Source organism: Ostrinia nubilalis, chromosome 1, assembly GCF_963855985.1.
Source record: "Ostrinia nubilalis chromosome 1, ilOstNubi1.1, whole genome shotgun sequence".
Classification (NCBI taxonomy): Eukaryota; Metazoa; Arthropoda; class Insecta; order Lepidoptera; family Crambidae; genus Ostrinia; species Ostrinia nubilalis.
This window is the reverse complement of record NC_087088.1, coordinates 10,745,948-10,771,008: the sequence shown is the minus strand read 5'-3', so window position 1 is coordinate 10,771,008 and position 25,061 is coordinate 10,745,948. Positions and strand designations below refer to the sequence as shown.

Genomic DNA, 25,061 nt, shown 5'->3' with positions numbered 1-25,061 from the left:
GGAAAAAAGTAACAATAATACGGTTCCTTGTTTCGTGATACTAATTATTCTAAATTCCCCAAGTAAAATTCATGGATTATTGTCAAAATGTGTCAATTAACTATTATCTATCCCATATACAATACAAATAAGCAAAGTTAAATAAAACAAATCGAAATAAAACCAAAATTACGCTGGTACTACTTATGCTAATTTATCTTAAAATTGGTCATATATGTGAACTTCAAACTCGTGTCATATAAATTCTAGTGAACGAAACATATACCGAATTTAGGTCATGAGAAACTTAAATAAATGCATTATTTGTTTCATAACTTACATTTAAATTATCATAAATAAATATTTAAAAACCAAGCATCAAAATGTTATCCATAATATCCTTGATTCGGTAGTGTCACGAAATAGGGGACACCCGAAAAATAATATGTACGCTATTTCGTGAGTCAATTAATCGCAATTTTAAAGGAATTCTAAGTTTTCATATAACTTTTTTCTAAGCCAAATCAATTGTCAAGGAACACATGAAACCACTATTACAAGTTTTATTTAAATGGACGTTCCTTCGCCTTTTTATAAGCTTAAGAAGTTGGAGCGCTAACCTTACGGTGAGAGCAACCTTTGCAAGCCGCACGGCTGTTTTTGGCTCTCTGAGAGTTTGAAGCTTCGTATTGCTCTCATTTTTGGCGCCACAATGTTGGTACTTGGTTTTTTAGATAGCTTAAATAATAGAGTTTTTGTAGTAATGAAGAATTTTTATAAATAATATTCCATTTGCTTATTATTTGAGCTAGAAAAAAAACTTACGAACTTACGTACTATCACGAACTAGTAGCCGTTTACCTTAATTACTACGAATAAAAGTCGACGGAACTCTGACCAGAGCAGAAGTAATTACATTTCTACAGGCTTTGAATTTTAATCGTTTGCGAGTCGAGGCGGCGCACACACTCGCGGATCGCTTTCTACATTCAATTTGTTTTGAAAAGGCTAGTAGTAAGGTAAATTAAACACTTAACGTGGGTTCTTCTTTTTACCCTGGATTTCGGTCAGCGTTTGTACTCGTATGTTAGAAATGAAGTTGGACTAATCAAGGCAAGTGGTTCAAAGGCAATCGTATTTGCATGGCACTGCCATAGTGGAGTAACTAACAATGCATGCACTGTAGCTGTCTAAAAACTCTAAATATTGTCTGAATTTTCTTTGTTATTTATTAGTCTGAAACTTTGTTGCACAAATATTATAGGTATGAGGTTAGACATTTAGGTAATAAAATTGACCGCATGAGTTAAATAATCACCAAAATTAACTATCCTTAGTTTTATAAATTAATCCTAAGGCAAGATCGATGAAGTCTTGTTATAAATTAATGTGCTGGCGATCGCATATAGCGGCATCTAACATATGTATTTTATGGCCTGTTGCCAGATAAAAACTATCGCTCCTTCATTTCCTTTAAAGCCTCGCCATTTATCGAAGGGTTCAATAATATCTAAACACCTTTCTCACGCAAGCGCTTCCTCTTACGCAATTTGGCCTATACAATTATCCGTTCCCAACTTGTAACTCAAATGCAATATGCAACGGGCTTCATTAGAACTTCCTTTGCGGGCAGGTGCAAATGACGCGGTGTTACCGTACAGGCGACAGCACTTAAGACTTGATATTTTTGTTGCAAAATAGCACTTAATGCAACTGCGTAAGATACCCCTGTCTGGGCATACCTACAACACGCGTCCTGATTGGTCGAGAAAGATGCGCGCGCGCTGATTTACCGCTGTCGCACAGCTGCCTCCTAACTACGGAGTCAGCTTAGTGGTCGGACGAAAAAGGAAGATATGAAACAAAATATCACTTTGTTAGTCCACATAATGCTAAACAGAATGCAATTTCCGTTCAGTTTTAAGTGACATTCTCCTTTTTGGGCGCCATGTGAAATACCTAAGAAAATACAGTAAGACAAAATACTTGTATGTTTTTCAAGAATAAAACACCTTTCCCTACCTGGTACTAATTGCCTATAATGCACAGCACAGTCCGCACGCCACTAAGTAGAAACGGGTATTAATGTTAGAAAACAAATTGCAGTAGATACCTACTTCAAAAAGCCGCGGACTATTAATTAAACATTACGTACCTAACCTTGTTTCAGGAACCCGACATTTATCAATTAGTAATTAGGATAATGTGTTGTCAAGTTCAATGGCTTTACTTATACTTGTGTCCTCTGAGGTCGAAGCAATTTAAAAAGTATTGGAAGCTTTTGACGTCTATTTCACTGAATCAATATCATTTCGAATTAGTCCTGTGATAAGTTATGCTAAAGTTCAATCATTAAAACTTAAATAATAAACTTAAATGAGGTTAGTAGTCAGTACGATATTTGAACGGTCAAAGTTGCAATAGAGAATACAAAGCCGTAGGTTATGTTACTTAGGCGTGTAATTTGGCACTTTTGTAACCGAATGCAAATAAGTTTCTGATTCACGCATCGTTCCTTTCGTACCCGACTCTGCTGGCCTTGACATTAAATACAATGTAATGTCAACCGGCACAATTGTACTACGATGGTGCGTGTAATTTTTTGTTCGATTCTGCTGTCAGCTCTAATTCTTTGATTCAAGTGTTCGTGACCTTAAGGAGTGAGTCGTAGTAACACGTGTGTAAATTAGGTTATATTATTAACTGATGCTAAGGAGCTTTTCTTCTCTTCATATGGAAGGCCAATGAAGAAAAATTTTGATTTTTGTAACCATGACCATGACCAAATGATGTATGTAATGTAACTTGTTCTCAGTCGAGCAATACTAGACATTAGATAAAAGATAATATTTCTATACAAGGCATGAATTTGGCATATTCCGCATAACGACACCGCGGCGAGCGTGACCCGGGACATGACAGCGCGGGACGCCGAGCCAGGCACGAGGCGCGGCACGCGATGTCAGCCAACAGAATACCGCTGAAAAATGCGCGATTATTATGAAAATACCGATCCAGCTCTGCGGCCGTAATACCGTTTTTCATTGCACCAGTTTTTCCCATAAACTCATTCTACAATTCATTCCCAACACCAACCGTAACCAATTTAAGTTTCGGTGAAAATTGATTAGCTATCTTTATGTGTAATCGTGTTCGCGCGAGCCATTACCGAGTACGAGCAGTCGTGACTGTGCTGTTCTAAACAATATGCATGCCCCGTATCAGAATTAACACTGACAGGATTATCAGAATTGATTAAGCGCGTAAATCTGTCAGTGTTTCACCTACCAGATGGTTAATTAGTTCGAAGATAGAGCGTCTGGTGTGGAAACAGTGCTCGTTGCCGGTCGTTTGTCCGCGTCATCTGCACGACGCTTCTTTTGTCGCGCCATTCATATTCGGAGGCTTCAGCCGCGACTGGCCGCGAGGACTGATGCCCACAATTACTCCTCCGAGCCCACATCTCTATGATTAATGTTAATTACACCTCGATTTTCCTGCGGATAGCGATTAAGAGTGCCATTAGACTATCTCCCGCGGCGATCGTTACTCGTACTTTTCAAACACTATACGTTTTCTTCCCCGCGGTAAAGCTACCAAAGACTAATATTTCGTAGAATTGTCCAGACAATTCCCACTACTTAAAAGCGATTGTGTGTTCAATGATAATTCCTTATTTCTTTAATCGTTGCATTAATCTTGAAATGCAACCGTTAAGAAGTAATTATTTTAATGTCTAGCAATTATTCTATCAGCAATCTTATCCGATTGCTCAAACGCATTGCCCGTTTTGGTCTTTGTAAATACCTAATTACCTTTTACCCGCTAACAAGGCTGACATAGATAACGAAATTGACGAGATGTGCTTTGGAGATATGAGGATGGTTTGAGTTGGGGTAATTGAGCCGTCGGAGCAGCGGCTCAGGCGCACTGATTAACCTCGGGTTTGGAATGCTCATGATGCGTGCGTGACCTTATGTTTCTTCTCATCAAATAACGGTCAACGATTTGCTTCAAGTTCATTTACTTTGTTACAAGCAATTTGTAACTCTGAAGGTTCCTATCATCATAATTTGAGGCGACAATTGCCGACTAGGCTATTTTTATTCCCACGCGTCCCTTTCGGTATTAACACGAACACGAAAATAATATTTGAATTTCTGGCATGACTGTGTTTGCACATCGTTCGTCCCAATCCGGGATTATAGAAATATTATGTTAAACGGGAAAAATAGGATTACGCTCTGTAGTAACGAATTTCAGATCCAGCAATACATAATGCTTTCTGAAAAGAAGAATTTAGACAAAAACTCAGTTCTTTCTACGTTAAATTATATTAATTATCTTAAGGGTGTTTTTGGTGGTTGGTGTTACGTTCTTGGGAAAACACCCCTAAGATAATTGGGAAAACAATATGAAATACAAGTTCATACAACTAAAAACACTACTAATGGTGCCATAAGAGTAAGATGTTAATCTTAGGGATTATCATTTTACATCCGTACGATGCCTCTATCGTTAAAAGTTAACACATTGAATAGAATACGCAACATTAAAGTTTGAAAGTTTTTAATCAAAACATCACGCGTTTGTTTCATTCACGATTTATTATTTTAATTTTTTAGGAAAAAGTAAAATATAGCGAGAAAGCACGCTTCAATTTATCGGCAGGCTGCCAACGTTTCAGTGCCCAAAATTATGACGGCAACTCCGCGTTATTTGCCAAGCCAATCTAGTTGTTGAATAAAATATGCAATAACCAACAACGGTTTAGTAATAAATAAGCCGACGCAATCAGCCGATATTGTTAGTGATGCCTAAGCATTATTTAACCTTAGTAAAGAAGCAGATGAACTAGCAGATGTTGCGGACTTTATTTACTATCTCGATAGAAAAATATCCATGTCAATGAGACATGGTTACCTTTTTGATCACTGACCAATAAGGTAACTCATTTAACTGGAACTTTTAAATGTAATGTTTCTTTTTCATCATGGTCTGACTCAGCAAAAATAACACTTTAATATTTTATCATTATCATATTGTCCCAGACAACCTAGTTCCAACTCACGATTGTCTCAACCAGTTGACATCACTGATCTAAATCTAAAGTAGCCGATATTACAGAGCAGTGACGTAACCAGACGACCCGGCTCCGGTTCACTTGGCCGGCACAATCCGATGCTTTTTTCGTAAACTAAACAGCCGTGAAATTCAATTACGTGATTTTGACAGTAATGACAATTGGAGTTTGCTGTCATTTCATGCGTAAGAAGTTGCCTCCTAACGATTGTAAAACGCTAACTAGATTTTGCGACACTTGTAGCTAGGGTAACTTTCAAAGCGATATTGATTGGCAACTAACCTATTAGTAAGTTAAGTAAGTATTTATCAAAAATGTTTAAGAATTATTTTGATAGGTATACCTACCTACCTACTTCATTTCATACAGCTGACTATCACCTGACTTTAATGACATAATTCATAGCGATAAGACCGCCTAGTTGTACCTTGTGTGTTCCTTTTCTTTCTGTTCTTATCTTTGGTGTGCAATAAAGTGTATTTATTATTATTATTATTATAATTTTTCGTTATGATAAAATTATTGCCTACTTAATTGTTGGATTTGTCACAAATAGGTACCTACATAGGTACCTAGGTTAGAAAACTATTGCTTCCTACTATCGTTAATTAGTAGATTTTCTAATTGCCTGAAAGTGGAGAGTTTGGTTTTTGTCAGTTTAACTACGTAATTTCGGCATAGTTAATGATACTTTATAATCGCGTAATGTAAATGGCTGACATTCATTACTTAAAGTTATTTGTAATTTATTAGGGACAGTGAGCTTAAAGAAGAAAGAAAGAAAGAAAGAAAGAAAGAAAAACATTTATTTGGTTCAAACTTAAAAAATATAACACACAGAATGAGATAACAAAAACAAGTTTAAGTTAGAACCAAAATTGGCCACCGCTCAGCATGTGTCATGCTCTGGAGTGGTAAATAAAACCAGAACACGACGCTGTTATTCTGCGGTGACCATTTTTGGAGAGAGCTGGAAACAAATATGAGATGAGACAATACACAAAAAACAAATAAAAGAGAAAAAACAAAAAAAAAAAATACAATATTAAAAGAAAAAAAAAGTAAATAGAGGGCGCCACCATCACATACGGGTTTTAGCAAAATTGGCGAAAATGCACAAGTTCACCGCCATCAACAAAGAAGAAGTTGTTTTGACATTTGCAAGAGGGCGCCACCATCAATTCAAATACTAAAACCACAGAATAATAACAAGTAGGTACTACGCTAAAACTTAAATTACATTATTTAAAAAACTAATAAAAAACAACACGGAGGTACAACTTCACTTTAATTCGGAGATCAAAAGCAACATGCCGTGGCTATAAGTCACAGTCCTGAAATAAAATTAAAAATTGGGAGAAAAAGAAAAAAAAAAAAAAGTCAATCAGTCATGTCAATCATTCATCCGTCAAGTGTCAACATTTTATTTTTACTGCCGTTTGAGTGGGTGATTTTTAGTTTTGCAATAAATAAAAAATATGTGCATGAGCATGCGCTGCCACGCAGATGGAAAGTGACGTGGCAAAAAGTTTGGAGCATAAAACGTCATGGGACAGGGGCACCGAACGTTCTCCCCTCGCCGCGTAAGCATTCAGGGCCTCCGTCGGTGTTGGAATTACAATGTTCATACACGTGTCGCGCATAACCTAGACGTGAGTACATTTTGACCATTTGACTTCTGTATCTCTATTATGTAGGTTTTAAGCTTGTTTCTTAATGTACTCTTAATTTTCAGGGCGCGCATTGGCGGTGGTAGGTCATTCCAGCACCGCGCGGCTGCGAATCTAAAGGATCCCCTGAAAGCCACTGTGCGATGTTGAGGAGTGAGAAAGGTGTGTGTGCACATTCTCTTATTATATCTGTTGCTATCCTGTGCCCAAGCCAACTTCTCATACAGATAAATTGGCCTTTTTGTGTTAATGACTCCAAAAAGCATGATGGTCAAGTGCAGCCGCCTGCGTGCTTCCATTCTCATCAAGTTTGCCGAATTTAGAAAAGGGGACACATGTGTCCTCGGGGGAATATGAAAGCAGAAACGTGCACAAGAGTTTTGAACTCTCTGTATGAGTCTTGCAGTCCTTGCTAGGAGGCATGGTCCGTAAACCGTGTCACAGTAATTAAGCTTTGACAGTACCAGTGCCTCACAAAGTGAAATTCGAAGCCTTTCACACAAGTACGGTCTAATACCATACAACAACCTCAACCGATAGAAGCAGTTCCGAACGCAGTCAGCTATATGGCTTTCGAATCTCAAGTGGCCATCCATAATGAGACCAAGGTTCCTGGCCTTATCCACTATCTCAACTGGCTCCCCGCTTATCAGAATGTTCAGTGGAACACCTCTCAGCTTAGCCATTTGTTTAGGGGTGCCAATCAGCACAGCTTTAGATTTGCCAGGATTCAGAACGAGGCAGCTAGATTTGCACCACTCAGAGATGCTATCCAATTCACGATTTAGCAAAGCTATCGCGCTCGCATGACCGGCTGGATTGAATGAGACATAGACTTGCAGGTCATCAGCGTACAAGTGGTAGTTGCAGTGTTTGATTTGAGTAACCATGTCTGCGCTATACAGTATGTAGAGGATGGGTCCTAATATTGAGCCCTGTGGCACACCGCGGGTTACCACCTGAGGTTGGGACTGTGACCTAGTACCATTTGCGTGTTTCAGCTCAACGTATTGCCGCCTTCCGGACAGATAACTATGAAACCAACGGACAGTACCTGGGTCGAGACCATAATAGCTCATCTTGGACAGCAGCAAGGGTATATTAATTGAATCGAAGGCCCTAGAGAAATCAAGCAGCAGTAGCAAGGTGACCTTCCCCTGGTCCTGTGCAGCCAGGATATTATCAACAACATCTGCCAAGGCTGTTGCCGTCCCACAGCCTCGCCGGAAACCTGATTGATAGTGTGGAAGCATATTGTTTTCTTCAAGATATTTGGTTAGCTGATCACACACTATCCTCTCAAGCACCTTGGAGAGGCATGGGAGGATACTTATTGGCCTGAGATCACGCAATGATGTTGGGTGGTTATTCTTCGGAATTGGTTTTATAAGTGCTGTTTTCCAACTATCAGGAAATTTATTGTCAAGGATGGATCGGTTGACTATTGCAGTAATGGCGTCCAGTGAATGCGGCAGAGTAAGCAACAGCATGTCAAGTGACAGGCCATCATGCCCCTGAGCATTAGATTTGAGTCCATTGATAGTTTTCAAGACTACTTCTGGACTGACAGTCCGCAATGAGAAATGAGCAGAGCCACAGTGCCTATGGTGCTCAAAGAATGTGAGCTGTGACATTGACACTCCATCAGCACCTGGCACATCCAAGAAATGTAAATTTGTTTGATGTGCATCATTGAACATGGAAGGTAAGTCCTCTGAATTCTTTCTGTTAGTTAAAACTCTATTCAAGTTTTTCCACAATTGTTTAGAGTCACTCATACAGCTATTGATGTGCTTGGTGAAGTAACTTGACTTTTCATGCTCTATTGCACCCACAACCACTTTTTTCATGTCAGTGTAACTTAAAGCTGAAAGAGATTAAAATGTTCCTCGTCACGTTTTCTTCTTGACTGGCCTTCAATGCTTCAATAATCAAGTTGGATGTTATTTAGCCAATAACTGAAATGGATCAATATCCACTCAGTCTCGTCCCGTTACGCAATTATTTATTTGCCCGTTCATTGTTCTGTAGCTAATGAAAACAAAATTGAAAAAACGTCTTGGATTTTTGCTGTTTATTAGGTTTGTTTTATTTCTCGATGTTGCTGTTTTATACAGTTATTTTAACAGAGAAGAAATAATAAAAGATGTTTGTAAATAAGTTGTATAATGACAGTGGATTTTTTTAGGACTAAGAAATAAAATGTCTTTCAAGTATTTTCACTTGAGTTATTTATTATGTCACTAACCAAAAACTGTAAAGCACCAAATATTTACTAAATTTTAAAAATATACAATGTTTTAAAGATGTTAATGAGTTAAATGTACATTTTGTTCACTGCTAGCAAGTTATTGATTAACGCTTTTAATTATTTTAACAAATTGCACTAATGCTGACACGAAAAACACATTTTCGTCTAATAGCGATGTTTCATTGCGTTAAAAACTTAATGTTCAAATAAACTACCACTTACTTGATGTTTATTTTCATCTAACATCACATTGTATTACCAAAACTATTATCATTGGAACATTAATTCTAAATTCAAGGTCCAAGGTTTTCCCATCCGCCACAAAAATATATTTTTATTAACACCTTAATAGACATATTTTGATGCTTGAGACACATTAGCTAAATCACTTTAAGGCCAACAAAAAGGCCGTACTGATTTAGCTTCACCTGAATCTAAAATACGAAGAATGCTACAGGTGGGTATGTTTCCTGAAATGACACTCAAATATGAGAATAGAGACTAACCAACAATTTTTATTTATGTATTGAAAATATCGAAATTCAACGAAGCACAGGCTTAAAATGCGTTAATAGTGTTTTGTACATCGTTTGAAAGTACGGTTCTTAGTAAGCTTATCAGGATTATAATGTTTAAGGAAGTACCAACGTCAACAGGCTTTGTGCGGAAAGTCATGATTTACGTTGCGAAGGCATTTTAGTAATGCATTGTAGGCACACACAATAGCCAGGGTTTGCACTGCACACTACAAGTGTGCAACATTTACATACAAGTCCACGTTACATGCAAGGATTCGAACATCCTTAAAATGATTCACGCACCGGTTTTGCTTATAGTAATACCTATTATGACTACGTGATACTATGTGGCAAATGGTAATGCACCACGAATAATTAATTTGTGGTTATTACGTGTATGCATGAATGAATTACAAAGCAACAAGATTTTTTTTAAACAGAACAAGGTGTATAGTAGACTACCTATAAAACATTTTAGTTTTCCATCTAGGTGTTTTACACAATTTAATAACGTCCAAGCTACGGTAAAATTAAGATCATAAGTCAATTATTAAAAACTACGCCATTAACGTTAGACGATACGTACTGTAATTTTAAACGAGTACCTAACTCTTTATTAAATACTTTTTATAGAATTCCTTCTGCGACTAAAAATAACCTTTGTCAATTTTCTAGGTCCCATATGCCTATTATCAAAAATTAATCAAAATTGGTTCAGCGTCTTGAGCGTGAAACGTGACAGAGTTAATTTCCCATTAAGTATAGTTAATTAATCGATATTTCCAGATAACGTCTTCTCAGAATCTTCACCCACACTAACAAATGGGCAAATGGAGATGAGCCGTTAGTTCCCTCGTTAGCACAACTTATTAGGTAATTGATTGCACAACACTACACAGTGTCAACTCTGCTGACCCCGCGTCGCGCACCCACTGTCACAATGCATAAATATTCTAACGTGACGTAAAGCACGCTTCATTTGCGGCCTTTATTTAGCTTTGAATTGCTTAGTTAGTATTTTAAATACATAAAAGTTGCCCTTTTGTGGACGCTACCCACGTGGGGCAAATTTTTGCGTTGATTTACACAATACTCGCCAACACGTTAAGATTTATTACGTGAATTCAGATGTCTCAGCATGGACTTATATGGGTCCGTTTAAAAATTGAAAGTTAAAACACATCGTCTCGTCAAATAAACACATTAGGTATATCTAATTAATAATGACGAAATGAAAGACAAGTGAATTCTTCAATAGACCAGAAACGTTGCCTGAAAATGATAGCATTTACGAATCAATTGCGGATTCAAATTCAGGAAAATGAAGAATTTGGACTACACTCCCCACGCCTGGCTAGACTGATTGTAGTGTAGAGGCCTGATATGAGTATGTGGTTCAGTGCTCATATAAAAGAAATATAGTACGTACTAAGTGAAACCTTAAAGAATCTTTACAGTTGTGATTGAAATACTATTTCTATCTAAATAGCATATTGTGAATTGTACACTTTCAAGTAAATTGTAACGCTAAACTGAAGCCAATTAATCCAATAGTTGCTAATCAAGGATTAGTTTCCATTTGCCAGTTCTGAGAAGTCTCACGGTTAATTTCACTAAGCTTAGTTTGTGGAATGACTTAGGGGAGAGTGGGGGAATTGCGGACGCTGAAGGGAAATAACGCACAACATTCGTACTATTAGTAATAATCAGATTTTCTTTATTAATTAATTAATCTTTAGTTAAACATCTACAAAAACAGTTATACTTATTAAACGAGATCAATCAACAAATGGAATATTTTTAGCAAAAACAAAACCTTGTCTGTCCTTAATTACCCGCAGCGCTCGGGGTAAATTCGGACTAACGCTGGGTTAATTACGGACAGGTCCACATCACAGACAAAAACCACAAGTAAAGCCTTTAGAAGAACTTCCTGCAGTGCAGTTCTCATGTGCCCACTTGTTACACTTTAAACACCTAATCCAGTCTTCGGCGGGTGGATGAACGTAGTACTTTTCCTGACAATAAATGCAAAAGTAATCAACATTTCCTTCATTTTCAAAATAATTTAGATTTCTTACACCCTTTGATCCTTTTAGCTTATTAGATGTAGTTTTATTTTGTTTTTCTTGGGCTTTTCTTTTCTTGTCTAATTTCTTTTGTTCCTTTTCTTCTAGATTCTTTTTTTCTGGTGTGCTGGTAAAAATGATGGAATGCTTTTTGTTTACTGCCCGTTTGTACCAGTTATTGGTAAATTTTTAAATAGTTTATCGAATTAGGGGTAATTGCAGACGTCCGTATTTACCCCGCAAGGCTTGTCCGCAATTAACCCAATTGGGTATTTTTAAATCAAAGAGATAAATTTGTAGGTTATGAAAACATTCCATAAAAAGAAACATTGGCGATTCAAACTTCATTGACAAAGCTATCAATAGATAATATAACTTTTTACCATCACTTAGTATTCAGACCAGTCCCTTAAATTAAAAAACACTAAAAATTAGATCAAAATACACAATTTTTTTAAATTTTACCTACCTTTCAAACTGTGCGCAGCCGGCTGTCGTAAGTTTTTGCGTGGCACTAAAATGGCAGAAAGAAACAGATGACAGCACCGGGCTGCCGCGGGGGGAGGGATTGAGTAGGTACTTGCTAGTCCGTATTTACCCCGCGTCCGCAATTCCCCCATCCTCCCCTATGTATTAATTGAACTGATTATTAACTATTGGTTTAATTATTTCATTAATTCAGTAAGCACTGATGTGTAGAGCACACAAGTGCTACCTATCCGATCATAGAAAAACATTAATCCATACCTAAAGACTCTCCGAAACTCTACCAAACAAATAAGTTTTTACATGGAAAAGATCTACTTAAATTTTTAAATGCTGAAAGCAATAACTTACTACAACTTGTATAAATAACTTAAAAAGTGAAGTGAAAACTCAGACTGAAACGTTTTATGTAAATCGTAAATATTTCAAAATAAAACAAGTCGATTTAAATGTTTGTTCTAAAATTATGTCATGACAATGACATAACAGTAATCAGATGAAGAAAACTTTAGATTTCACGGATTTGACATGCGCTGGACGCCATGTCGTATCAATTTGGAGACATCTGCGCTTGCACAGGCAACGTTTAGACGATTACCTATTTATACTTATTTTATTCTGTGATAAATAAAATAAGATAAGAAAAAATTGTTGAAACTAGTGTTAGGTACACATAAGAACAAAGAACTAATTGCGTAACAACAAATTAGTGTGAACACAAAGGCATACATTTTATTGCAATTTAAATGCTAATAAATTGCTAATTAGAACAAGAATACATATTCACATTTTAAAAATCAGTATACTTTAATGCAAATTAAGTAATTAACTAAAACAAGTGCCATCTACATTTATTACCGTACTACCTACCTAATGTAATGAATCCTAAACGCGTTTTGGATGGCCTGAATAATTACCTAAATAATTAAGTTACTTAGGCCCGGTTTTTTGATTCGTAGTTAAAATAACCAATAGTCAAATTTGACAGATGTCAAATGACAAGTGGTTAAATATCAGAAAAAAATGTTTTTCGAACAATGGTTACCTTGACTTTTAGTACATTTTTTAACTATTAGTTAACAGTTTGTTAATATTTAACCATTAGTAACAAAATTTAACAATTTGTTATTTTAACTATGAATCAAAAAACTGGGCCTTAGTATCGATCGGGTTTTAATTTGATCATTTTAACATCGGTAGCTATTAGCCGTATAAGGGTATGCTCACACTGTCACACTGTTACAAAACTTGCCTTAGATTGGCATTCATATGTCTCTTAAACCAGTCCCAAAATAAGCTAAGTTCGGTAGAGTACCTACGTATGTATGCAAAAATGTACCTATACCTTTATCTTCACGTCTTTAAAGGTATGAAAGAATACAATTTAACGAATAAAATATGTAATTATCTTTGTTGCAGAGACCCGACCCAGTGGAAAAACCAATCTAATGCAACGAATTTGGGAGAAAAGATACAGGTAAGTAATTTCTAAATTTTTCCCTCAAAATTCACACAAAATAAGTCTCGCAGTTACATTATAAGCTACCCGTGTATATTACTGGTCCTTAATTATATTATTTATACGGCTATCAGACGATCCCCTAGCTTTTGCTTTCAGCATTGCTAAGGTTTACGATCAACGAGAAAATTGAATATTAAATTAATAATTCGAAGCAATCTCTGTTTCTTCTTTTACAACGGTATAAAGACTCGAGCAGTGCCTATACTAGCGTAAATACGTAAAGTAGGTGTTAAATCTTGGGAGCGAGGAACTTTCTCGGAATTAAATGTGTATCTTGTCACTCAGTTGAGTTTATTGTAGAGATGTTACGGAGGTTCGAATCGGATCCGAATCTTCGGAACTTCCGATTGATTTTGCATCGATTCCGATTTCGGTTCTGATAAATTTTAATCGTATATATCGGAGGTCGATATATGTATAGCAGCGCGTTGGTTGCGGCGGCCAGTGTTAGACAGGTTTACACTTCTTAAGCCCAGTTATAAACCCACCAGTATTTTTGAACTAATAAGAATATAACTGACGAATGATGCATCTCTCTTCTGTAATCGCCTCCGATTCCTGTTCCGACAAACCAAATTATAGACTCCGCTTCCGAATTCGGTTCCGCGTGGTTCCGCTATAACATCCCTAATTTATTGTTTGGAAGATTAAGATGTTCCTTTCGTTAACAAAACATCCCGATGACACTGAATTAATAAGTTCACAAGACTGTTGAGTGGCAGTCGTAAATACGAAGTGTGTGCGGAGATAAGGGTCTTGCGGGCTTAGCGCTGCGTGGGGCAACTGATGAGACGCCTAATGTAAGCGGACAGACTGTAATTATAGATGTAATATAATAAGCTCTTGTAACGTTATATAACAGAACGTAGCCAACGTTTATTAATAAAACATTTTAATGATTCGGTACGAGTCTCTAATTACACCTCACCTGATTCGCCGCAGAAATAAATAAAAATAACGTTTCAATAATCAAACTAAATAAAATATTATTGATCCACAAACATCACACTTTACGTATTTAATGAGCCATGGTTTTATGTATTTACAATGCTCTTTTAATTGGCACCAATGGTGGCGTCATTAACGTCCGCCGTACTTAACAACCGTAAAAAACCGTACTGGCTGCCCGCAGACGTATTATTTTCAAGTTTAATTTTATTTTTTGCTAATCAACTTTCTAGCTGCCGTCTATCAAACTGTAATGGGATATAGAATATTAGAAGCCATGCGCTGTGCTTTCTTCTTTCGTTAACGTTGATAGAAACGAAATACTTGAGCTGAACAAGAGCTTGCGATCTAATAACTGCTTTCGCTTAACAAACTTATGAAACTTATTTGTATTCATTAAATATTTTACCATAAACAAATGAAAGCTCGTAAACTAAATAAGCATTTATTATTATCCGTTGTAACTAAACTTGAACTCGGGCAAGTTTTCGCTTACAATAGACTTGTAAGTTATTGAATTGTTTTACTAATACAAAGCAAAACTAATATTATAACAATATCGATAATCGCAAGAATAGAAGCGATTAACTTGTCTAAGGGCTGGCATAGAAAGTCTGAAAACATTCGAGTGGCTTGCGTAAGTAATACTTACAACAATCGAGCCGGCCTCTCATGCCTCTATTGAAGTAGATTGACGCATGTTCGATTGCATTGCATCAAGTGTATAATTAGTTAGTGTAGGGTCTCCAGATTTAATATTTGTTTGAGGATTCTTAAAATTTAGAAACTGATTTTCTAATGTTACACTGTTTACACTACATTCAATTCAGATGAGGTGCTGATCAAGAGTTTAAATTGTGGATTTCGAAAAAACATTATATCGCAAAAAAAATTACATGCTTCCATTGAACTAAAATCAATTATTAAAACGTGAACTTTGTTTATCAACGATGTGTTGATTACTCATAAAATGCATGTCTTCCCAACTATTAAGTTTATTTATGCTACAATAATTAATGCTCTTTATTTTAATCGATAGGTTCATTAATTTGGCCGGTATAAATACCCCGCCTTTCTGGTCGCAGAGAAATTATCCCATTATCCCACATTTGTATGCATGGAGTCAACTTCACGATTGCCTATTATACGGGAATGCGTTTAATAAAGGAACACACTATTATCATCGTTACCATAAAAGCATGATAATTTGAATTTTCTTTTATTTATACTGCCGGTCCTATAAAGTTATGACTGTTGGTCATCATAGTTAGAAGGTCCACGTGCCAACGCAGGAGCGAATTGAAGCAAGCGGAATGCGCGTTCAAGGCAAACTGCTGACTTCGGAAAACGCCGCGCAGGAAAATTGATAGATTTACTATGGGGCTATGACAGACTGTGCGGCGGCTCCGTAAGACTTGGAGCTATTAAAATTGCTAATATATTACATTTATTGGAGCCTGATTACCAATTATGACTCTAATCTCTTCAATTGATTAAAATGACTAAATATAGAAAACTAATTTAATTTACAAATAAACGATCCGCTAAATGAACACCTAAACTTTTTATCAATTTGTGATGGCAATAATATAAATTATTTCCAAAATCCGGTCGTTTTTTTGGCTCACATGTGCCTTTTCTATCAAAACAGTTCCATAAATCACGTATTCGTAATCATGTGACGAGATCACGATTTGTAAAACAGGTGAAATATGGTTCTGAATGCTAAAATATAGCTCAACAATTGCAAAACCATGTCGTGTCACAAACTTTGGTTCCGATTGAGAAATAAAAGTGGAGGTCACGTCAAATGCCGGTATTAGCATATGCATTGTCGACGAACTGCGAAACAAGTAAAGTGTTACAGGACAAAAGGTGGATTTTAAAAGAATAGGTAAAGGTAATTTTGATGTAATGGCTTAGGTAATATAATGTTGCGTGAAATAGGTCAGAATTCTTTTTCATCTTCAAGGTTGCCTTAAGTCTAGGGGCCACTTTATATCTTTTTGATGCAAAAATAGTGTGTAAAAAAATTGGTTGAGGTAAATGGATCCAGACGGTGTATATTTTTCCAGCCGTCTAAACTTCTAAGGCTTAAAGTTGAAGGATTATTAAAATTTTATTCAAAGCAAAAATAGCTTCATGCTAAGACCCCGCCCAAGCCAGACGTATAATAAATTCTGAAAATAAAATTAGCTTTTCAGCTGCTAATCTGGGCTTACTGGCTGACGAGGGTTACAATCACAATATGTAGGTACATTTGAACCGACTAAAAACAAAAAGGGCTCGTGCCCACGAATACATTCGTCAGATTTGGTTAAATGTAGAGTGACCTGGGGCAGAGGTATTGTAGAACAAAACGAGCACATATTTTTCACAAAATAATACAGCTAACTGGCTATTTCAAGCAAAGTTTTAAGTTTAATTTGCTTTGTAATTAAATATTGTGGGAACTTCGGACAACTACACCAAATATCTCAACACTTTACGCACGACTTTTAAACTTTGTAAAAAGGGATATGCCCAAGATATTAAAAATATTATACATTTATGTATTTGGAAATCAAACCATAAAGATAGCTGTAATTAAACGTTCTATTAAGTTATTAATTTGCATTTTATGCCAGTCGTGACCAAAATAGACTTTGGATTTGTTGCCAAACCAACATTTAATAATTAAAGAAATTAACTAGTTTTTATTAATTTGAAAAGCAATCAAAGTTACATAATGCAAAATATCATCATAATTATGGTGTTGTTTAGAAGCCGACATCATCGTCACTAGCAAATCGTGGATGTGACCAATAGCATTCTTAAACCACAAACAACATCTGATTTGGGTTTGTTATGAAGTATACGCATAACTAACTAACATGAACTGTTATGTTATTATTACATCCTCGTAATCATTGTGGTTTTTTCCGCAATCACACCAACGATTTCCATGATAGGAATTTATCGATAATTGGTACATTAGTTTCTTAGAACACCTTAAATGCCACGTGTCCGTCAAAGAAAACAACGGGTAAGGTGCAATTTCCAATCGAAGGTTAATCGAAAGCCGTTGGCATTTAACTTAATTGTAATTAAACTGAATTTATGATGATGCGCATGCCACCTGCGCTGAATGTGTGCGCATTGTCCGCAGTATTGAAATTACTGGCGATCGATGGCCCATAAATCCCAAATTAAGAGTGATGAAGGGCGGATAAACATGCATGATATATCAGGTACTTGGCCCATTGTGGTGGAGATGGTGTGGATCGAAGCATTCGGTTGTACTTACACCCGATGATTGATGTTTAGAGCCTCGGTGAGCACGCGCGGATCAAACTCGAAATGTGATAAAGGGTAAGTGCTCAGAGAAGATTTGCATTAAGTATATTTGACATGAATATACTGCATTAGCATATTGTGCTCTTTTTAGTAACGAGTTCTGCGGCCTTCGCTCTTGGAATTCTTGGGGAGATGCGACTTACTCACCCATTGCCTTGGAGATGAAATAAGTAGGTTAATGACTTAAGTAGCTTAAAGACGTGTCTTTTGGGATTATTATTAAAGATATTCCTCTACTACAATTGGTATTTACATTCGATGTTGATGCAAGGAAAGTAAAAAATATACTTACTACCTACAGCTAGCGCATTGTTGGCACAAGTGTCTTCGTAATTTATCTTGGGGCTGCATAGACTGACTAATTAGGAACGCGTGCCGTTGCAGCTGCCCCTCACCTGCCCACTGCACTAGCTGACCTTTCCGTATATACACTTCTGTCAACACCTGGCGAATTTTAATACTCATAGGCAGATGCTGCTGCGAATATATTAATGATGAAACGTCTTTTAATTATCCTCTATTCCAATGTTTAAGCACCGCTCGTTTACCATCTCATGACTGCGAATTACAGCGAACAACCCCGTATCTCCAACAGGGTTAATGCCAGAACCATTTCAGCAAAACGAGCACTAAATCCCCCTCGGGGTAGATCCAATATACAAAGGAATCCGTAGTAGTTTCTGAGATTAGCCCAGACTGTCAATCAGATAGGAGAGCTTCAGCAACCTTTTCGGTGAAAGCTTTTTAACAGATTATTATCAAATGTAAAGCTTGTTGCAGAACACTTGACTGATAATCGATTTTTAAACGAAAGAAAAGTTACTGCTAAATTCACTTGGCTGGTCTTCAAAGTCCAAAGGGGAATCGTTTTTGCAATCCTCTATGCCCTTGTGCCATTTTTCAAAATTATTATAAGATTAACATTCGCGTCGCTATCCACCTGTTCCAGAACGATCACTGCCGTCCTTTTTTGGCATTTAAAGTCCAGGTGGTGCTTCCATCGAAAATTTTTTTTCTTCAACCTTTTGCAATACGTTTTGCCTCGCATTCAATTTTGAATTCATTTTAGATTAAATCTTAGGGTTTAAATTCAGCTTGTGTTTAGTAATTATGAGCCAATGGGCGTTGTAAGAATTTTTTTTTGATGACGATTGTGCATTGGCACCTTAAGTTAGGAAATAAAATACCTATGGAAAACATAATGAAGCTCTGCATCTGATATAATCTAGAATTTACTGGAACTTTAAAGAACACCTGTGTTATGCCAAAATCGTAAACTGGTTCAAAATGCGCTCTGCCACGAGTTATTCGTCCAATCTGCGAGCAGGAAGCAGAAACGCTCGCTCACTTCTTTAACTTCGTCAGCGCGTCAATAATGCAATGCGATAAGAAGCAAACAGTTACTGGCATTACAGTCTATGGCAATTTAGTTAATAGTTGGTACTTTTTCCTGTGCAATTAGTCGGCGAGATAGGGGCGGGCTGCGGACGCCGAGCGCAGGGTGGAGCGGGATGTCACCGTTATAAGGGATTTACACCGAACGACTGAGGTTAAAGATCTGGCCAGAAGCTGTGATCGTTTAAATTTAATCTGTGGAATAAGAAAGATAGTGAGAATTGGAGCAAGGGCAGGGGGCGGTTGAAATGTAGAGACATCCGTCGCTACATCTAAAGAACATAGGACATATTGTATCTAAGTAGCCCGTACTCTTTTGTTTAGATCTTTTTACTATATTTTTGGACGAAAACCCCCTAACGAAAAAAAATTTCACAATAAGTGTAAAGTTTAGTGAAATCTCTTATCCTAATGAAACCTATCTTTCAAACGCTGGTCAACTCTGCAAGCCTGAGAGTATTAACTCATAGAATAACACATTTTATCCCAAAGATTTTTCGATGAAAAGGTTTGAAGAATCTCTGTTCTTCAATCGTTTTCAGCGAAAAATCATAGCCGAAACAAAGTCGTTCCCTGTAAATCCACCTAGGGCCACCGTGCGCCGCTCAGTAATTAACCGCAACACGATCATTTACCCACTGGACCTGGCACCGAAGACCCAGATACAGAAGAACTAAATTCAATCATTGAAACGCGTGAAACGTGTACCAAACAAACAGTCCTTGCGACCAATCGGGGCTCCAATTGGTTACAATTTAGGGAATTAGGCCAATCGTTCAATATGCCAACGATTGCAGCTGATACGAATTGATATTGATTTTGTATTATTGATTGAAGTAAATAAATGGAATTATTTGAAAAAAAACCATGTATAGACGCAACATTATAAATTATTGAAAGGAGCTAGAAACCAAAACCCTTTTGTTGTTCCTATGTTATTTAAAACACTGTCTTAGTAACAGTTGAGCTAGCTTATTATATGCATAATATCTATTAGATAAATAATTTATAACTAGCACGTGTCATAAAGGTTATAATTCTAACACATATAATAGCGGATCTTAAGTTAAATCATTTCTATGAATAACAACGAGGCATTAAATAAATCGAACATTACATTATTATGAGCGATGACTGCTCGCATGACGTTCAGAAATATTATACAAAATAGATAGATAGTACTAGTTTCAAGGGCTCGCGAATGTACCTCAACCCACGCGGGTCCCTGATAATATCTCATAAATATATCAAACTTATGTAGGTACCGCCAACTAAGAGAATGGTATTGATATTGAACTTCAATATAACTTTAAGTATTTGTATTACTTTGAAAGAAGAATAGCTTCGATTAATCATTGAAAAGGAAAGCGTTCGATCAATCGTAATCCCCAAATACCCTCTATTGATCCAATTGGGAAGTGTTTCTTCTAATGCCATTGTCTTTTTTACTAAGTAATTCTTTGAAAATCTGGCAAAAATTGCACAAGTTCCAAAATACCTATAATATGCAGCTTAGGTTGAAAATAAAGCACATTCATTACAGCCACTAAAGAAACATTCATGTAAAACTATTTACTGAACATTCTGTGAAGATCTAATATAAAATATCGATATAGTTCCAGCTGACATTTTAAAAGCACATAAAAGTAACCACAAACACGTTAGTATAGATTATTATAAAACAAATATCAGCGTTATTACATGTAAAAAGTGAAAAAACATTAAACTAAAACATTTATCATGTTTTACGGCTGTTCTTAAGTGTAACAGATATACTTTTATCACACGCACCTAGTCGTAATAGTGTTTACGCGTCAAACTATACGTAGCTACGTACACTACTGTAGTATGACCATAGTAAAAAGAAACAGTAAGATATCTTCGAACCAACGACGAATCACTCGATTTTAAGAGGCTTTATACCAGACCAGTTTTCCCAATACCGTGACTCAATGGCTCTCCATTTAGTTAAAAAAAGATTTTTTTTTTCAATTTGCGTATCGCCTCCTCTGAAGATCGAACCCAAGAGATCCAAAAAAGATCAACACTCAATACTAACTACAGAACTCTACGATAGCGTGATTAATAGTTTGATCCAAAAAACACACGTGTGCAAAAAGGAAGCCATAGAAGATAATTTACCACTCTCTTTTACTATGTCACGACAAACGTCTCAGCTATCGACTTGTCCGAGATGTGACTTTTTATGTTTGCTCCGAGAGTAAATATCCATTAGGGGACTAAGTAATGGCTGTGGAACATTAGGCAGCCGACTCCAACTTAATAAGCCAACACTCACTCACTCCGGGAAACTTACCGAATAGTGAGAGGTCGTTACGCCCCGTGTGTGTAGGTACAAAAAGATCTTGTGTCAATAATGAGACCAGGCAATACCGTTAGAAGTCTATTCTTAAGATCCGTGTAAAGACAAATTTGGATGTTAACGAACCGAATTAAGTACTTAAAACGTTCCAAAATAAGAACCGTTTGTGAAATTTAAATTAGCAAGGAGCTTCACGACCTTACTCGGTTTTACTGGTCCCTGAAGCGAATAATGAACGTCTCGATACTAAAATCCTTTACGCATATCATTATAATTACCCGTGTTCACTAAACACTTTGTTACAATAATGACCCGTATTTGAGAAATAATAGTGAGTAATGATGACTAAACAAAATACTCTCCCTAATACCTTGTTATCAAAAGCTTTGCACAGCTTAAATCAGATTTTGCTCTTGAAATCCGAAATAACAAATTACTTGATCGGGCTTTATTCGCACTCGACTAAAAACATTGATTTTAATTGAAAGCTCTTGTTGAAACTTAAACGTGATTCCAGCTTGATTCTGAGAGCAATTAGATAATAAACCTATCGTATTAAATTAGTTGTGATGTCAGAATGGTAATAAGCGTTTAAATTATCTTGGACGTTTGGCGTTGTAAAGAGCCCTCGGGCTATGAATTTCACTGAGGCTGAGACGGGCGGTGTGTTGGATGGGAGAAAGTTCTCGAATGCCGCCTATGGCTAAACGCCGTGGGTACCAGACGTCAGTCCAGCTAGTCCGTTAAACTCGCTGGGTTGGCGGCATAAGGCGCACAATACCGCAGCGTTTCTAAAAACAGCAACCATGTAGTCTTGCATTCGCAGCAGACGCACAGTGGGACAATTTAGGCTGGGTTGCACCATCTTACTTTGACAAACTGTAACAAACATCAAAAATCTGTCAAACTCCATACAAAAATGCCCGGTTATCGTAATAGTTACGGTCAAAATTTGGTGGTGCAACTCAGCCTTACTGTCAATCTAGAAAATTAGCTCAGAAGTTTCCTAATAAACTAATTTATCCTTCCAGTAAGCTGAGTAATCAATCCTTGAGATTAATTACACCAGTTTTTGCTATATGAATAGAACTTTGCTACATAAGTAGCGTTATTCGTTTTATCACTTAGTTACCTTAGGCTGTACATTTCCACTACAAAACGTATTATACTGCTGCCGTTATGATTTTGTCAGTAAATTGAGATTTAACTAACCCACTGAGTTTCATACTCAGTGGGCAATAGGAATCATCGAATAATAGAACTTAAATCATAAGGTTATCGGTTCTGAATGTCAACTCAATTACGGATTAAAAGTAACCTACGCAAAATAACTGAAACATACAACATAACGTGAATTTTATTTCAGCTAAATGAAAGGAAATGTTTGTTTCCATACACTAAACTAACTACCCAAACTGGTCACGAAATCCAGTGATTTCATGAACCGTATTAGGCAGGCGTGCAGTTGATAGTGAGCCTCTGTGCGTCGCGCCGCGTCCGATTCGATTTATTTGCGGCGCCCGCTCTATAATAAGACCCGCATGTCTGCCGCACCGTCTCCTAGTCGGCCGAGACAAAATAAATAATATTTCACACCGTCCACGACCGGATGATGTTTGTTTTCTAATCTAAAAACTCACACATGCCACGTAAAAGTTGATGTTAGAAAATATTCACGAATAAAACTAATAGCAACCGGCCGTATTCTTATTTCGATGACATCTATCCTATTCTCAATAAAATAAAGTTGAAATGGTTTTGGATCCTCTAGAGATGGTCCCGAAATCGGACCGGAATTCAGCTTTGACTTTGAACCCAAAGAGGGTTTAGTTTTAAGTTGATATAGCCAAAGTTCCCATCTTATTAACTTTAATAGCAACAATCTGTCGTTGCTATAATAGCCCTATGACCAAATGTTTAACAACATAATTAGGTAACACTAAGACCAAAGTAGGCAATGTCGTGACCGACGCTCACTATACATATATCGCAAATTCGCTTTACAAACTGACTTTTGCGTGTGGTTTTGTCTAGATTGTGTCATAGAGTTAACATATTCTGTCATCATAAAGAACCATGTCTGAACACAATCGTAAATGCTATAAATAAATGTCAACACCTTTCTACTTCTGACACTAGTTAGCTTTTATGGCGTCAATCACGCCAATCGTATCACTCATTCACTTATATTATGTTTTTTCACTTAAAATATGTTATATTCTATTAATAAGGCTTGTTTTGACCATTAAAGGCAGTGGATAAGTACTTTAAGGACTTTAAGGAAATAAATACAAAGTGAACGGTTCGTATAGTATTGTCTTAAATATTGATAAGTATCACGTTTGCTTGCTTTTTATTTGAATTTGCTATTATTACATAAGGTAATTGTATAGCATTAGGGTAGATAATATTACCGTTACCTAAGTCAATCCATAATCATCACTTATGGCCTTGTGAGCTGTGCCTGAGCCAAACCACAAGCTATGAAATGCACTAGCATTATCCTGGTGGGCGTGCGGCATACTCGTACAGTAATGTTATGAAATGGTGTTGCACATATGAAATTAAATCTTCCACGTTCCCACCGCAATATTAGACACTTTTCCGTAATATTAAGAATGTTGTTCTGCCAGCTCACGAACCATTACGAAAAATTTAGTTAAAATCCCCACTGGCGTCTTATACGAGTTCTTTCTTTGCGTTTCTGCTCGGAAAAAATGCGAACAGCAAAGTAGAATATTATTACACTTATTAGCATAACTACAGACTAGAGTTAACATATCAAAGTCGTTCCGAACACGAGGTACTGGGCCCCCACCACAGGGCAGCGTCTACCCTCTAGGCCATGAATTTCAAACAAAATTAATTTGTCCTTTGTACTCGTACATACCGAGAATAACATGACTCTACCTACATTACTCAGCGTAAAACAGTTTTAATACATTCATAAGTAAAGCTGTGAATTTCACTCATCTACGTAACCTTCATACGAATTATCCAATCCTGGAAACAAAACAAAATGTTAATGTCAAGTACAGTAATACTTTAGTTTTGTTTAACCCTTACATACATACATTACTTTTGATTTAACATGTATTTTTAGTCGTTTAATTATTGCTATTATGAGTTGAAGACTACGTGTTAACTAAGCTCTATGTAGAGCTATGTAAAGTTGCAATTGTGAACTCTTACTATTTCTTCCTCTTATTATATGAAAGTTCATTTGGCACTAACTAAAAGATCTAACCGAAAGTTTCTATAAAAATTATCTTGCAGTTAGATCAAATATTTAAATAAAATTTTGAGTCATAAATAAATCCATTGCTAACGTCTGCCGCAGTGACCCATCATTGTGATGCATAAAAAACGCTTTACTGCACTCTCCTCTATTGTATCCATCTACTAAAACTGTTGGAACGGTGGTGTACTCTGCTAAACTATTTCGATATAGGTTCGGTACTACAAGTGAGAGATGGAGTTA

At 36.6% G+C, this 25,061-nt stretch overlaps 1 protein-coding gene across 2 annotated transcripts in view; it reads left to right on the top strand.

Moving 5' to 3' along the window:
- The window catches only part of LOC135072048 (semaphorin-1A-like), a 148,893-nt gene that overhangs the window by 49,822 nt on the left and 74,010 nt on the right, over positions 1-25,061 (top strand). For both annotated transcript variants that reach the window (XM_063966000.1, XM_063965993.1), the window contains exon 2: positions 13,476-13,533. The gene's annotated coding sequence lies outside the window, so the exon portion shown is untranslated. The remainder of the gene's footprint in view (positions 1-13,475; positions 13,534-25,061) is intronic.